The sequence below is a fragment of the Chionomys nivalis genome, chromosome 6 (genome assembly GCF_950005125.1).
Source record: "Chionomys nivalis chromosome 6, mChiNiv1.1, whole genome shotgun sequence".
In the NCBI taxonomy this organism is placed as follows: domain Eukaryota; kingdom Metazoa; phylum Chordata; class Mammalia; order Rodentia; family Cricetidae; genus Chionomys; species Chionomys nivalis.
The window spans coordinates 68,451,089-68,467,623 of record NC_080091.1 but is presented as its reverse complement, the minus strand read 5'-3'; the positions used below and the strand labels follow the sequence as shown (position 1 = coordinate 68,467,623).

Sequence of the window (16,535 nt, the reverse complement as noted above, 5' to 3'; positions counted from 1 at the left end):
GACCAGGGCAGCAGAGAAGCGATTGGCAGCAGAAGTAGCCATCTGCCCCACCCTTCTCTTGAGTGCTAACACTCTTCTGAGTCCCTGGAGGCCTTGTCTGGCCAGGGCACTGTGGGTGGGGTTCTGCCTGGAACCCTGCTCTCCTGACAACAGGCACTTTCTGCTGCCATATCTAGCTTCTGGAGTCTTACTTTGGCATCCTGCTTGCTGGCTTGAGTGTGCTCCGTGGAGAGACATGCTCTGGTTTCTCAGCCATGGGCAGAGTCAACCCTCCGTTAAGGAAAGCCCACGATGCCCTTGCAGGCGGAGGAAATGGGAGTGTGCTTGGTGTTCCTCAGCACTCTGACTAATCCCTTAACCAGCAGCTGCTGTCATTTCCTCTCCAAGGCCTGGTGAGCTTCTTGGCCAGGCTGGCAGCACCTGTGAGGCCCTCCCTGCCATTCCTCATAGCAGCCTGTCACCCTGCCATTGTAACCCTGCATTGTGTCACCTGCCGGCCTTGGCTTTCACCCTGGGAGCTTCCTGGTAGCATTTCCCCACCCTGAGCAGCATCCTGTGGTTGCTTTCACCACGGTCCACACTTAAGCCAATTGCTCTCCCCTTTAATGTGCTGTCTTGATTCCATTTTCTTTGCTGGCTTCTGTTTATTTTCTATTCATTAAGCTGGAAATCAGTTTACAGGCTTCTCTTATTTATTCCAGACTTGGAGCTCCAGTAAAGAATCTCTATATCCCCCTTGCTTCTTTTGTGACTCAGAGGCATTTTACAGCTCAGGAGAATTCCTAATAAGGGGAAGTCCTCTCTCTCCCGGACTTGAGAGGTTAAGTGGTGATTATTAGACCCAGGTGGGATGTGTGAACTGGTACACTGAATCCTAGGTCTTTTACTTCCATTCCTAAGCACTGGGAGAGTTGTTTTTATCTTCTCCCACTTCAGTTTTTTGAATTAAAAAAAAAATGGGAATCTTAGTATCGTTTCTTGGGGACTGTGAAATGATGTGGTTTTGACAGCAATTTAGTTTAGGAAAGCTTAGTTACTATTACTTACACCGTGTATATTGTGATCGTCAAGCTTCATCGTAAGGAAGCATTTTCAACGTCGATTATTCTGACCTGAATTTTTTTTTTTTTTTGTGAATTCTCAATTCCTTACCCTTTCTTCTTTTCATTTATGGGAGTGTGGAGGAGGCTGGGGTGGGTGGCGATGATCTAAGGCCCACATCTGTCTTGTACATATTCACTGTTAAGGCTTGGTGCCTTGGAGAAGGCAAGGAAGGGGAGCGGCAGGCCCCCTCCTGTTTCTTTAAACTCTGTCACTGCTTCAGCACCGAGAGGGGGCAGCCTGGGAGTTGTGCACTAAATCCTCCACCCACCTCCATTGCCCTCGGTGAGGAGCCATGCCCAGGGCTCTTGACCCTGTGTCACGGACCAGGGCAGACCCACCTGGGATGGAATCCGCTCTGTGGGGGAGTCTCTTCCTTTGTGTATATAGTAGCTATGGGAGGAAGTGGCCGTGGGAGGGGATAACTGTGGGGAGCAGGGAAGACACACGAAGGACCCCGCACACCGTAGATGCCCAGTCTCGGTCCTTTCTTGCACAGCGTACGGTTCTGGGTTGTGTTGTGGGAAGCTGATGCGAAAGGAATTTCAGACAGCCTCGTACAGGTTGTAAAAGGCATCTTTGTGGACAATAGGTACCCTTTCGACCTCTCTCTCCTCCTGTGAAAGCTTATCTTGAAGAGTTCCGACTGGCTTCTGTGTAGTTTTATTTTCCTTTAAATCTTCATTTGGTCGTTAGAGTACATTGCTTTATGAAAAAGTACATATTCTGGACTCCAGACCAGACAGCCCGTCTGTACATGTACCATTAGGAGAAGCTTCCCAGATGTGCTGCTGCCACTGTAGCTCAGAGCCGCTGTCTTCAACAAGCCACAGAAACTGCTTAGTGTGTCTGCAGCGCGATACTGTGGACGGAACTTCAGCCTGGGTCTCTGTGGTGGTGGGCTGAATGAGAATGGTCTCCGTAGGCTTGTGTGTTTCAATGCTTGGTCCCTGTTGGGTCTGCTTTAGGACGACGAGGAGGTGTGGCCCCGTTGGAGGAGATGTGTCACGGGGCAGGCTTCTGAGATTTCATCTGTTTATGGGGTGATGTCTCCATTTCTGTGTTGCGTTGTTTTGGAGCATTCTTAGTCACAACTGTCAGAATAGTTTATTAGGCCAGAGTTTATGAATGTTATTTTGGGAATGCCCCCTTTCTATGTGCTTGAATACCAACACTGTATCTGTCTCCAGAAGGTTTGTTCAGGCATATTGTCTGGTGGACTGTCTTGCTCTTTTTTCTGTTTCAGCTTAGAAGACTAGGTAGAAATTGAACAAAACTGTCCCACTTTAAAAAATACCATTTTGATCAGATTTGCCCATCAAGCAGTTTTTAGACTATGCCCTAGTTATGGTTTCTATTGCTGTGAAGAGATGCCATGGCCATGGCAACTCTCATAAAGGAAAACATTTGTTTCCTTGGGGCTCGCTTGCAGTTCAGAGGCATGGTCCATTATCATCATGGTGGGACATGGCATTGTGCAGGCAGACGTGGCTGGAGGGTTAGCTGAAAGTTCTTGGTCTTGTACAGGCAGCAGGAAGTGAACTGTCTCACAGGGCATGGTTTGAGCTTATATGATAGCTCAAAGCCCGCCTCCACAGTGGCGTACTTCCTCCCGTTGGGAGCCATTTTCTTTCAAACCACCCCAGACTGGCACTTCCCTCATTTGTTCACCCACCCTGAACCAGGGTTTGGGAATTACTGAACTAAGTTACCTCACGGCACCAATGTTCTTACATACTAACAGAATATTCTGTTTTTCTCTTTGGGCCAGAAAGTAATTGCGTTCTCCTGCTCTTGAGGTAGCTATAATTAAAACCAAATAAATTTCCAAATCAGATTTTAACCTTAGGTTTTAGAATTTGAGAAACTTTCATTAAAATTTTATTTAAATATAAGTTGGCTTTATACATGAGGGTTATTTTCGATTTATTATTGCCAAAATGTTAAATTATACTTGATTAGTGGTGTTTTTTTTTTTTTTTTTTTTTTTTTTTGTTAGCGTATGAGTGTGAGTATGTGTGAGCGGGCACACACATTATGGCACACGTGTGGACATCAGAGGACGCCTTTGTGGAGTTGGTTCTCTCCTTATATGTGGATTGCAGGGTTTGGGTTCAGTCACCAAGGGAAATGTCTTTCCCCTGGAGCCATCTCATTCGCAGTAGTCCCTCACCCCCAGTTTATGTGCATGTGTGCACATGTGGTGACCAGAGGGAACCTTGGGTGTTATCCTGAGGTGTCCTGTCTACCTCCTTTGAAACAGGGTCTTTCATTGGTGTGGGGCTCACCAATTAGGTTAGGCTGGCTGGCCAGAGAGATCTGTCTATGTCTGCCTTGCCTACACTGGGATTACACATGGAAACCAACATGCCCACTAGTTTTACGTGGATTCTGGGCATCAAACCCGGGTCTTCATGCTTGCAAAGTTCACGTGATCCACTGAGCTCCCTCTCTGTCCCTTGATTAATTTTTAAAAAATAAGTCTTAGCCAAGACATAAACCATTCATTGTAAATCCTATTCAGCATTAGCTTGAGTGGGTACCTGCCATCATCTTCCAAGCAACTGACAGCCAAGTGCCCTTCTCTCTGCAGCAAGGGAGGCATGCGAGTGCAGTGACCTTTTTCTCTGTGGTTAGGCGGACCAGCGAGAAGAGAAGCATAAGGTATGGGCAAGTATGTTGCAAAAAGTTGCATCTTGGCATCAGGCCTTTAAAATGAACCCTTCTGAGGCAGTCTGTAAAGAATAAGAAGAGTTAAAAAATGGTTACAAGCTCCTTGTACTCATTGAGAAACAAACAATGCTCGGTTCCTCTCCTTTCCCGGTTATTGAACCCCATCAGGAAATGAGCTTCCTTGGACCCAGGACTATTGTTTGTTTGACACGTATCTGTTGTGCTCTTGCCAGGTACATTTGTCTTAATTAATGTAGTCAAAGTGGGGGTGTGTGAGTGGCAGGAACAGGGCTAGGCCGTCTTTCCAGTCATCTTTTATATTAGAATCAGCTTCTGGTGGAGGAAAGAGAGAACAGGCTGCCTCCAAATGCTGATATATGACTCATGGAGCTGGAGAATTGGGGTGCAAGGGGATGAAGCTCAGCAAATGATTGCTTGCTTGTGCCTTCTGTTTGCTTCTCTGTTGGTTTATGGAGAGTTTGGCCAATGTATCAAAGGTGGCCAAGTCTATAAAGACCAATGTTCCTTAAACCTCAGTAATTCATGCATCTCTTTAAAGGGGTAAAAAAATCTCATAAATTCTCAGTAATAAATAATTTTGTTATGATATACCTTAAATATTCCTGAACATAAAACTAAGTATATAAACTTCATGCTTCTAGCTCGCCTATGACTCTATAAATGAAAAATTTATAGAGTAAATTCAGACAAGAGTGCAAACCAATAAAATTCAAATTAGCATTAATTTATCATGACAGATAATTTTGTTTGACTAAAATTAAAGCTCTCTTTGAAAACATGATTGCGTTTCTGACAGCCGAGGTACCAGACCTGAGCTCCTGGGAAGCTCAGCCGCCCTTCCATCCTCTGTAGTCCAAGCTGCCTTTGTGTCAGGCACCTTCACTGAGCAGGATTTGTGGTTTAGAATTTAGTTCTACCTCTATTTTTAATTTGGCCTTGATAATAAAAATCATCATAGGTAATTTTAATAAGATCAGAACATATACGCAAACCCATTTTTGACCAAGTAAGGTTGAAGTTGATGTTTGAGGTTGATCCTCCGTACCTCAAACAACGACAACACCTTAAAGAAATTACTGTTGCTTTTTTTGTGTGTGCTGTCAGAATTGTTATTCAAAAACAAAGGAGGGGGTGGGGTATAAACTTTTTGAAAAACAGTCAACCCAATTTTGGTTATCACTTGTCTTTACTAAGAAAGTTCTTAAAGGGCTCTGTCTAGTTAGGGTTCTATTTCTGTGAAGAGGCACTATGACCAGGGCAACTCTTATAAAGGAAAACATTTAATTGGGGCTGGCTTACGTCTCAGAGGCTTAGTCCATTGTCATCATGGTGGGACACGGCAGTGTGCAGGCAGACACGGTGCTGGAGAAGGAGCTGAGAGCTCTGCACATTGATCCACAGGCAGCAGAAGGAAATTGTATGCCACACTGGGCATAGCTTAAGCATAGTGAGACCTCAAAGCCCATCTCTACAGTGGCACACTTCCTCCAGCAAGGCCACACCTCATCCATCAAGGCCACACCTCCTATAATGACACTCCCTATGGACTATGGGGAGCCATCCGTATTCAAACCCCTGCAGGCTATGTTTCAGGGAGAAGGCAGTGACTGCTCAGAGAAGGGCTGAACTGCCGAAAGGAATGGTGAGCAAGAAACCGCTAAACCTCTTTCAGAAAAATTCAAGTTTAAAAATTTACTTCCTTAGTCACATTCGTGACAGTTTCAAGGTCTAGGTGGCCAGTGGCTGCTATAAGGAGCAGTGTGGATATGGTACATTTTCATCCTCAAAGTGTTCTGTCAGACAGCGCTGTTGTGGGGCAGTGGAGAGATGCATGCACTGCGGTGGTCATTTACGTGCACTGACTATAGGGTGACAGTTTTTTTTTGAGGCCACCATGATAGATTAAAGAAAAGCAGCACTATTTTTAAAAGGTCAGTTTTTCATAAGACACATCTCAGTGCTGTGTTAAAAATGTGAGAAATATGTCTGTGGGAGCAACTGTAACACAGGTCAGAGGTTGAGGGTCCCAGAAGTGTGAGGGTCCCAGCAGCCTCTGAAGTTAGGTGTCATTGTCAGGATGTACAGATGTCAAGGAGATCCAGCTAGGAATGTTGTGTTTGGAGCTCAGGACATCTTAGTGAAGGATGAATGAATGCGTGTGTGCTGATGGGAGGGCGGAACTCATCAGAGCACGGTTGGCCACTGGAGTCACTGGGAAGGTTGGCATGGAGTGCGAGGAGGTGTGGATCTCAGTGACTCTCCTTGTTGGTATGAAAAATACCCAGTGAAAATAACTCAAGGGAGAAAGGCTTCATTTTGCCTCTCAGTTGGCTGGTACGGTTTATCTTGGTGGAGAAGTTATGGTGGCCGGATGGGTGGCTTACCACATTGTACCTACGAGCTCACAGTTCTAGAGTACAGTCCATCTTGGCGGGGAGGTTCAAAACCGAGGGACCTGATAGAACTGTCCATTAACACATCCGTCGGGAAGCAGAGTGACGAGTAAATGTTGCTACTCAGCTCTCTTTTCCATTTAATCAGTCCAGATCCCAACAAGGAGTAGCTGCTTACACTGAGTGCATCTTCACCCCTCAGGGATCACATTCAGTATAATTCCCTGTCTCCCAAACCATTCTGATACCGTCTGTCACGTTGATGGTTAACCCTCGCCATCACAACAGCCTGTGGAACTATGCTGCCCACAGTTAACGTGGGTCTCCCCACTCCAGTCAACCTAACCTAGGTTATCCCCCACAGGAGTGGCGAGAAGCTAACCCAAGCTAAACAAATCCTAGGCATGCCCGGAGGCTGGCCTTCTGGGTTATTCTCCATCCTCTTGGGGTGACAGCCAGTACCAAACGACACAGGGTAGGATGAACTGCTTGAACCTTTTCCTATTCTAGTGGCCAGGTGGGAAGGAACCCGTGGTAGAACAGAGAGTAGCAGAAAGCCAGAAGGAGGACAGGCAGCTTGAGCACAGTCTGGGGTGGTCAGGTGCTGCAGAGATGGATAAGGTAAGACAGTTGAATCTTGGAAATAAACACCAGCTTGTGCTCGTTGTAGGGGAAGCGCTGAAATCGCAAACCCCCAATAAGCATTTATGCTGAGGTACCTGGGAGGGCTTCATGGTATGTTCTGGCTGGGCTTTGGGAATCATGAGTGATTCGCTGGCATTCTAGTCTTCCTCTCCGCCTCCACCTCCGTGACCCAGCCTCTCAGGGCAGTAGGTAGGCACTCTACCACGGAGCCACATCTCTGCGCTTTAATTGGAAGTTAATGAAAAGAACTCCAGACCCGACTAAATACATTAGCGTGCTCTAGGTAAACTCCATTTTTTATAGAGGTAGGATCTGGTTTAATGTAGAATCTTCATCTCTTTTTACCATCTTACACTAGAATTGTTGTAAGTCAGCGATGAGTAGTCATGGGGCATCGTTAACCTGGGGTAGAAAAGCTGCCTGTAGCCCGCTCAGAGTTTTCAGTCGGAGCAGCAAGAAAACATGGTGACGGCGAGACTGCTTGGAAACCCTGGGCCCTTGATTTAAAAGCCTTGTATCAGCCAAGTCACCTCACGACCCGAGCCTCAAGTTTGCTTGTTCGAAAATAGGTGTTGTAATGGTTCCTACTACAGGGCGTGTGTGGATAGGGAATGAGAAGCCCTAGCCAAACATCGCCTGTTACTACCGTAAGAGCCGTTCAATACCTTTCCTCCCTCAGCAGCTAGAGGCACTGAACCAGTGGCTCCCACAGTTGTATGCATTATTTGGTTATGTGTAGTAAGCGAGGAATACCGATTCCTAGACTCTGCCCTTGGCCTGCTGTGCCAGACTGGCTTTATGGTCTTGGGAATCCTGTCTCTGGACTTGAATAGCACCTTGGTCACTTTTTTCTCCCCATACTTTTTTCAGTGTTGGGGATCAGTGAGATCCAGAGTATTGAGATGCTAGGCCAGTGATCTTAACGCTGGCTGTCTCCCTGTCCTGCATTTTAGTCGCTTTTAGTTGGATGTTTGTTTTCTTCCTTACTGTGCCTGTTGACACTGGCTCTCAGTATGTTTCACGTGTGTGGGTTTGTGGCGCATTCGCCTTAAATATTAGCACGTGGGTGGGCATTCCATATCTTCCTCTTTCTCCTTCACTAGCTCTTTCCTTACAACGCATATGAGTTTTTGGACAACATGGATGGCTATGCCTTGGGCAGCCTAGTTTCAGGATCCCCCCCCCTTTTTAAATTAAGTAAAACAGATTTTTAAAAATAGAAACTTCGCTAAGACAGCCATTTGGCATGTTAAAAACTGAACTTGAGTTTAGTTTCTAAAATAAATAATTCAATTTATATTTTTTTACTCTTAAAATAATATAGGCAGGAAATGCTTCTAAAATAACGGATATGCCCCTTGTTAAAAGTAGGGCTGTTATTGGACGGATTCCAGCATGCTTTCTTTTTCTTTGGGGGTGAGGAGGGAATGTGGAGGAGTGTTGTACTCCATGCCAACACACACACACACACACACACACACACACACACACCACACACACACACTGTATTCTCTCTGATTTGTCTTTCACATTGGCAGCTATCTGGTATGTTGTAAAGTGTACCCTGAAATTGAAAACAAGAACTAAAGTGTGTACTTTAGTCAGTCAGACCAAGTAGAACATTTCCTGTTAACACTTTTGTTTGTAGAGTTTGCTTAATAAAAAAAAAAACCCAACAACAGTCAAACAAATAAACAAACAAAAACCCGTATTATAACTGAAGCAGCATAAATGGGCCTATGTGTTGTGGAATATTACTTTAAATGGGCAAAGGTGTGTCACATTTGTTTATGCTGCATTTTTAAAAGCTATCTAAAGATGTGTTGCTTTCGTTAATGTTGTATTTGTTTAGCAATATAAAGATGTAGTGCTTTGCCTGCCTAAGACACCTGATTGGTCTAATAAAAAGCCGAACGACCAATAGCTAGGCAGTAGAGGGATTGGTAGGACTGATGGACAGAGAGAATAAGCAGGAGAAGGCATATAGGCATGAGAATGCAAGGAAAGAAGAAAACGAGGGAGGAAGATAGAGGGATGCCTAGGGTCAGCCACCCTGGCAGTTGCCAGCCAGTCAGACATGGAGTAGGACACACAGAATGAAAGAAAAGTAGAAAGGCCTGAGGCACAAGGTAGATGAAGAGAAACAGGTTAATTTAAGTTATAAGAGCTAGTGGGACAAACATAAGATAAGGTTGAACATTCGTATTTAATAAATCTCTGTGACATGACTTGGGAGCTGGTTGGTGGCCAAAAGAAAGCCTGGTACACCTATATGTTTAGGATATGTATTTTACAGGGGATATGGATGAGAAATGACTGCAAAATTGGCTGTATTAGATGGAAGCTATGTGCACTGTCAAATCCCTTGGTGTATAGTGATTACTAAATTAATAAATTTCCAATAATTAAACAACCCAAACTTAATGACCACATCTGTCACCTTTTCACTGGTGAACGTTGCCAGGGACTTGTAAATCTGACAAGATCTGATGTTTGTCTGGTGGCTGATTCGAGACTGCCTGCAGCCACCGCGGCTCCTGGGTCTCCTCGTAGATCACTGCCTCCTTCCCTTGTAATGCATTTCTTTTTTTATTTCATTCGTGCACAGAGCACATTCTGCCTGCTTTCTCCCTACTGTCCCCCATTTCCCACTCACCCACGTCAGTTCCTTTTCCCTCTACGCCCCTTTCCCACATTCATGTCTTTTTTTTTTTTTTTTTTTTTTTGCTTTCATTTGTTACTTTCTGGGTTTCACCAGGGCCACTGGTGTGACCATGGACTTGAGAGTATACATCGGAATATGGTAGGCTCGTGAGCAGGTGCACACTGGAAACAGTGACTTCTCTCTCCCAGAATTTTCCAGTGGGGCAGAGCCCCCCAAAGCTCCCTCCCCCACCTGTGACTAATTGTTGACCAGGCCAGGCTTGTACTGGCCCAGTGCAGGTTACTACAGTTTCTCTGGGTTTGCGATTGCAATGGCTGTGCCATGCCCAGAAGATAGCATTTTGCATCTTCCTCCCTTTCTTCTGGCTTTTACATTCTTTCCAACCCTGCTATGTTTCCTGAGCCTTCCTTAAAGGTGCGGTACAATGTCCTGTGTATAGCTAAGCATTCAGCACCTTGGGCAGCCAGAGTCGGTAGTCCCTTGCAGAGAGCTGCTGAGAAGAGCATCAGTCTATAGTGTAAAGAGAAATATTTAGGTGCTATGTCAAGTTAGCTTCATAGTAGTGAGTTAGCCACCAGGGCCAATGACTTTCCTAGCCAGGAGCTTTTGGCTAGTTTTACAGTACCAGGCATGGCTCCTCTTCTCTGGTGTGGGCCTCAAGTTTAATCAGAGAGCAGTTAGTTACTGCATACCGGTTGTGCCTCTGTTGTACAAACAGGCTCATCTTTCCTGGAAGGTTGTATTCTCCTCAGAAGGAGCTACATGTATGTCCTGAGCCTGTGGTTGTCTCCACAGCCCCATCTCTGTCAGCATTGTAGCTTCGCTGTTTGCTGGTTGTCATGGTGCTTTACAGATTCTACAATGCCTCCCTAATTGGTCCCAGTAATTGGTGCCTTCAAGAGCCTGGCTGGCTGATAGCATCTTCCTGGTCTGAGGAACAATGCAACCAAGGATTAAGGAGGCCAAGTTAGTTCTCTCAGAAGTCTTGGGTTCTATGTAGCAGAGCTCGAATTACAAACTCCAACTCTGGTGATTTCTGCACTCCTTCCCAAACAGCCTCAGAGCAGTAGTTAACAGCTGTTTCCCTCTGCTTTCTCTAGTCCAGACCCTCTTTATTTTAAACTATAGCAGACAGAGCTCTACATGAAGCGCCTTCCAAATAGTATGTCTTCATCACTGACCCCACTCCCTGCTGGGTGCCAGTGTGGCGCGTACACAGTAGTCCCCTGGGTTACCTGCCGTAAGAACCCGTGATAATATGGTAATTGTGGGGATTTAAACTAGTCCTGCTTTCAAACAGCTTTTATTCTTTCCCTTTATTGAAAATGTAAATTATCAATACCGATAACCTAAATTGTTCTATTTGTTTAGAGTGTGTGTGTGTGTGTGTGTGTTGTATGTACACATTTCCCTTTATGTGTGCAGAGGCCAGAGAAAGAGACTGCTGTATCGTTCTCTAGCTGAACCTGGAGCTAGATTGGTGGCGTCCATCCTGTCTTTGTCCCTCACAGCACTGTGACGGTAGCCCTTCTGCAGATGCTGGGGATTTGAATTCATCTCATCAGACTTGCTCATCAAGTGAGCCATCACCCAAGGTCACAATCTGAGTTCTTGAAATCAAACTCTCGCAGCTCCAAGAGGACTGTTCTCCAGCTATTATTTCTGGTCTCGCGTGCCTGGTCATTTTGAGATAGAAATTTCGCAGTGATAAATTGGCTCTGCTGACATTTTCAATCTGGCCCGCAAAGCAGAAGTCTTCCATGGACCATGAGGCGAGGAAGAGACAAATGCTGGTCAAACATCCAGGCCCTCAGAGGGTAGCACTTCCTGGGTGCACATTTCATCAAAGCCTGCTAGCTGCAGCCCCTAAACCAAACAACACACAACCAAGACCGCAAGCATTCACGGCGCCTAATCTCATTTTCCTTAGTCATCTGCTGAGAATGATCATTTGCTGACGCCAACGTCAACCACGATTCTGTGCAGTTTGTGGTTGCTAGGTCAGTTCTGACCAGACTGCTAACTTTAAACGGTGTCATCTGTGACAAATAACTGTAGGACATCACTAGAACGTGACTCGTCACACAGCTCTGGTATCGCTGGAAAACATCAGAAAGCGTTTCAGTCCTTTTGCTTGTGTGGACATTGGATGTTAGCATTAGAACTGAGGCAGTGAGGAAACAGCTAATGGTCCCCACTGTATCCTCTTCAGGTGCTGCCATGGACATGGATGGTGGAGATGTTAAGAGCAGGTTGGGGTAGAAAGCCGTGTGTGTGTGTGTGTGTGTGTGTGTGTGTGTGTGTGTCCCTGTCCCCCCCCCCCCCCGGCTTCCCAGTGAAGGGAGACTCATTGTGCTGGGCTCTGCTATGACAAAGCTGGGCCACATCATCCCTGGTGCGGCTCACTCACAGTTGAGGCCTTTGTTATCCTGTGACACAGTGGGGAGAGGATGCTGGGAAGGCCTCATTATAGGCCTTTCAGCGAGTGGTTCTGAGTTGGCCATTGCCATCTGCCTGCCCCCTTGCTCTTCAAGCCAGTCACATTGGTGAGACTCTTAGGCAGCCACTGCACATGTAATGGACCTTGCAGGTGGACAGCTAGCAGGAGCACAGGCGGTTCTGTTTCAGAGAAATAATTCTGGAGGAAAGGAAAAGCTACCCATTCTGTGAGGCCGCAGAGATCATTCTGTTATTTCCTTTATACCGACTTGTTCCCCCTCCCCCCCAACCTGCTAATGTCTTTCCCTGAAGACGGATATGATTTTAGAGGTACACCTCAGGACGTGGTATTACGAATCACGGATTTCTAAAACGGGCGAGCATGCGTCTTTCCTGTCTCTTGCAGGTAGTGTCGTGCAGCATAGTTTTATCTTGTTGAAAACCTCTTGTCTTGCTTTGAACTGGGGGGAATTACGCTGTTATCCACGAGGCCAGGGCTCGCACCAGAGAGCTCTCAGCTTGACAGGCAGTTTCTGTTGAGGACACCTGCGGCCAGTGCACAGTGCAGCCATTGTTCCTTCTCTGAGAGCATTGTGAGCAGAGCTGTGGCTTTTAAAGCCTGGAGTCGAGTCTTCTCGTTTCTTCCTGCCTGAATTTCGGTTTCAGTGGAACAAATTCCTGTCTGTTCTGATTTTGCTGATACAGATTTAGCAGGTGTGTGTGACTCATACATGTGTTTGTTACTTCTGAGGGTGAGTGCTGAGGTATCTCAGTGGTAGAAGGAGCTATGTACAGGGTCAGAGTTGAGGCACCCAGAGTGAGCTAGACTCAGATGCCGGCTTCCTTGGAGTATGGCTGAGGAAAAGCATTTGACCTCTCTGGACATGGGCTCTCTGGGTACGATCACCAAGGCCCCAAGGCCCACTGCACCCTTTGTTTCTTGGGATGCTTAGAGCCTCCTGGGCGGCTAAAGATCTTGGTACTGTGAAACTGTTAGCTCTTCCTAGGAGGGGCTTTTAATTAAGGGATGGGCATGTGGCAGGCTACTGAGAACAAAATTTGGGTAGAATTTTCTATCTGTGGTAACTTTGTGGAATAGAGCAAGAAACGTTTCTAGGACAGTATTGTTTGTCAGCCTGAAGTGTTACTGTACACTGGGGTTTTTAATTTCTGAGTGAAGCGCTGCACAGTGATGCCCTTCCGTGGGCTGCGTGGACCAGGAGTCTTTCAGATATCTATTTTTTTTTTTTTTGCTGATTTTGAGATATTTATATAATGAAATATCTTGAGGGTAAGATCCAAGTATAAACAAAAATGTAATCTCTGTTTCATGGCACCATATACATGTACCCTGAAGGTAAATTGATGCATTGTTTTGGAGAATTGTCTACATGCAACAAAATTTCATATCGCGGAATTTTCCACTTATGGTGCCATGTTGGCGTTGAAAGCATTTTAGGTTTTAGAATATTTTTAATTTTTGTATCAGGGATGACCAGTTTGTGCTGAATTTAGGCGAATAATTCTTCATTTATTAGCCCTTATTATTCTGATAAAAGGCAGTCTACAGAGAAGGTGAATATAGATAGATATCCCAGTCTTGTTTTGCATTCTCATACTCTTAAAGAAACCCTAAAAAATTATAATTGTGGAAAACATATATGTTAATTGTATATAAACTGGAAAGCATCCAAAGGGAAATAGAAATACATTCTAGAAATGCCATTATTCATGTTTAATGTCTTTAGGCTATCCATGGGCTAGTCCATGCTTATATGATTTATTATCTTGATTTCTTTGGATTTGGGGACTGAAGTTTCAGGTGAAGGTAGAGATTAATATGATACTATTTCTGGCACATTTGTGAGGGGTTGATGGATACTGTTTTGACTACAGAAAAAGAATCGTAGACTGATCTCTGAGAATGGCATTGGTCCCACTCCTCCTTGCATAGGCTTTCAGTATTTAGAATGTATAGATGTTGTCATAGCTACTAGTATAATTAACGCTAACACGTGAAGACTTCGTAGTCTCTTTGCTCTTACTGCTCAAGAATTGCTGTCAGAAGATTGCCTCTTTTGCTTTTTGGGAGCTGAAATTGTCAGTCCCAATATTATTCTGCATCAGTTATTTTAATACCAACTGTCTGAATGTCTTTGATCACTGGCGCTAAGGTGTGGCTCTGTAGTGGTTGAGTAGTTATAGATTGCTTTTATGGGGATTCAGTATACATTTGGTAATATTTATGGATATAGCATACATTTGATAATAATTGTGGATACATTGTCTATTTGATGATATTTATGAATAAAGTATACATTTGACAATATTTATGGATACAGTGTATATTTTATAATATTTATGAATAAAGTATACATTTGATATTATTTATGGATACAGTGTATATTTGATAATATTTATGAATAAAGTACACATTTGATAATACTTAAGGATACTATGTACATTTAGATACAGTGTACATTTGGTAATATTTATGAATACAGTATACATTTGGTAATACTTTTGGGTACAATATACATTTGATAATGCTTATAGCTTATTTATTGAGGATTAGTTTTGTACATAATTTCCCCTATTAAGAAACAAAAGATGTTTAGTTTCTCTTTTGTTGTTCAGCCCATAAAATTGTGGCACTATTCACATTGCAATGAAAATATATTCTGATTACTAAAGGACACAAAGCTTGCTTTGTGGTTTCTACTTTGGTGTCTTTGTGGTGTCCTTTGAAGTTCTGAAATGTTTCTCGTGTTTGATTGAGATTAAATCTGGGTTTCATTTTGCTTTTTTGAAACATATTGAGCAAGTTAATTTTTTGTTTGAGTTCCTAAGGGGAATGACTCCAGGCCGCCGTGTCCCAAGAATTCAGACTTGGTCCTGCCAGAACATTCCTGTGGTTTTCCATGGGGCAGATCAGTGTGTTCATGAAATTTTAGTTGTAGCTTGTGCTTTCCGTGGTTAATTAAAACATCTGGCTTGAAAACTTTCCACAGACAGAGGGCATCACCGGTCAGAGACCCTTCTCAGGAATGATTCAATGCTCCAGCCTCCACCACAGTAGGCCCAGCTTGTGTTTAGCATACCTACAAGAGTGGGTTCTGTTCATTGAGGATTTTAACCCTTTGGAAGGTGTTGCTTGGGTTATGATGGAGAGAGAGAGAGTGAGGAAGAGAGAGGGAGACTGTATATGGATGAGAATATCAGACCTAGTAATGGTTCCGTGCCTTTGCCCCTCCAGGTTGGAGCATCTGTGGGGGAGCTGCTGTGCTCTCCAGCCAAGCATGCTGTGGTCGGATCTGCCCATCCCTGGACTAGAGACCTTTGCTGGATGGAAAATCCATAAACGAAAGCCCCTGTGAAAAGCTGACTTAGACGCCGACTCCAGTGCTCCCAGGTTGGTGTTAGAGAAGTGGGTCTGGCTGGGAATGTGGTTCTGTTCTTTCTCTAGTATTTGGAGCCAGTCCTAAATGGTCATCACCTGTTAATTGAGAGATCCCAAAATCCATGTCAGTGAGGCATCCTGATTGCTTTCTCCACGTAGTGTGTTGTTTTCTTTGCTTTTCTGTCCTTTGTCTCATTCATTCTCTTTCTTCTTCCTTTTCTCTCTCACATAGAGGAAGATCTTCAGTACAGATATGAACAGAGGCCACCCAAATCGGCCCCACTAGTCTTGGCTTTGTAGTAGGAAGAAAACTGCGTCCTCACTCAAGGCTATATAACTTATCCAGGTTCATACTTGGAAAGATGGCTCGTTTCTCCTGGAGTCCTTGGCTGTTCACACTGTCTGGCAAAATTGTAATGCTTGCTTTTCTGCCCAAACAAAAACTACTTACAGTTTTAGTAATTTGTGCATTTGACATTAAGATGATTAGAAAGGAAATGCCCCCAAAACAATAGCATTTAGATGAATGTGTGATCATAGTTCTGTGTATCAGAATGCAACTATGTAGGATTCTTTCTGAGGCGTGCATGTCCAGGGACAGTCCTGCAGACAGCTCGCAGTGGCGGGGTACTCGGCGTGAATGATGGAGACTTGACAGGTCTTCACTAGGAAGGAGGATCCAGCAGTCTGAGCGCCTGACTTGGCCTTGCTCGCCCTGCATCCTTACCGAATCGGTCAGATTTCCCTCAGGGTATTACACCCGCCCCCCCATGGCCTCACTGTTAGCCTCTGGAGGAGGGACTCACTGACTCACTCTGGGCATGTGACATAGGTCTGTCCAGTCATGGTCACAATGATCAGGGTTTGGAGGCCTCAGTACTGTCACTGAAAAGTATTGAAAAGAGCCTTTTTCTGTTTGTGAGTTTGCTCAGCTGGAGCAGCTGGAGGCAACTTTAGGAGAAATAAGTTAATTAGAGAAATAAGAGCAGAAAGATACAGGGAGGAGCAGAAGTTGGGGAGGATGGATACATGAACATCCACACATATGAACATACGTGCATATGTATGAACATATATGTACACAGAAATTCATATACACATACAAGTATTCCTAGATAGCATATACATATATCCACATATACCTGTACACACATATATACGTATATACACATAAATGCACAGATACACATGGGCATGC

General features: G+C 44.6%; 1 protein-coding gene across 10 annotated transcripts in view; it reads left to right on the top strand.

Annotated features, from left to right (window-relative positions):
- Apbb2 (amyloid beta precursor protein binding family B member 2) overlaps positions 1–16,535 on the top strand; it is a 311,966-nt gene that overhangs the window by 54,607 nt on the left and 240,824 nt on the right. For 9 of the 10 annotated variants that reach the window (XM_057771510.1, XM_057771509.1, XM_057771505.1 and 6 more), the window contains exon 2: positions 15,194–15,349. The gene's annotated coding sequence lies outside the window, so the exon portion shown is untranslated. Of the gene's footprint in view, positions 1–12,529; positions 12,652–15,193; positions 15,350–16,535 lie in introns of those variants that run through there. The other variant, XM_057771501.1, reaches the window with a different exon arrangement.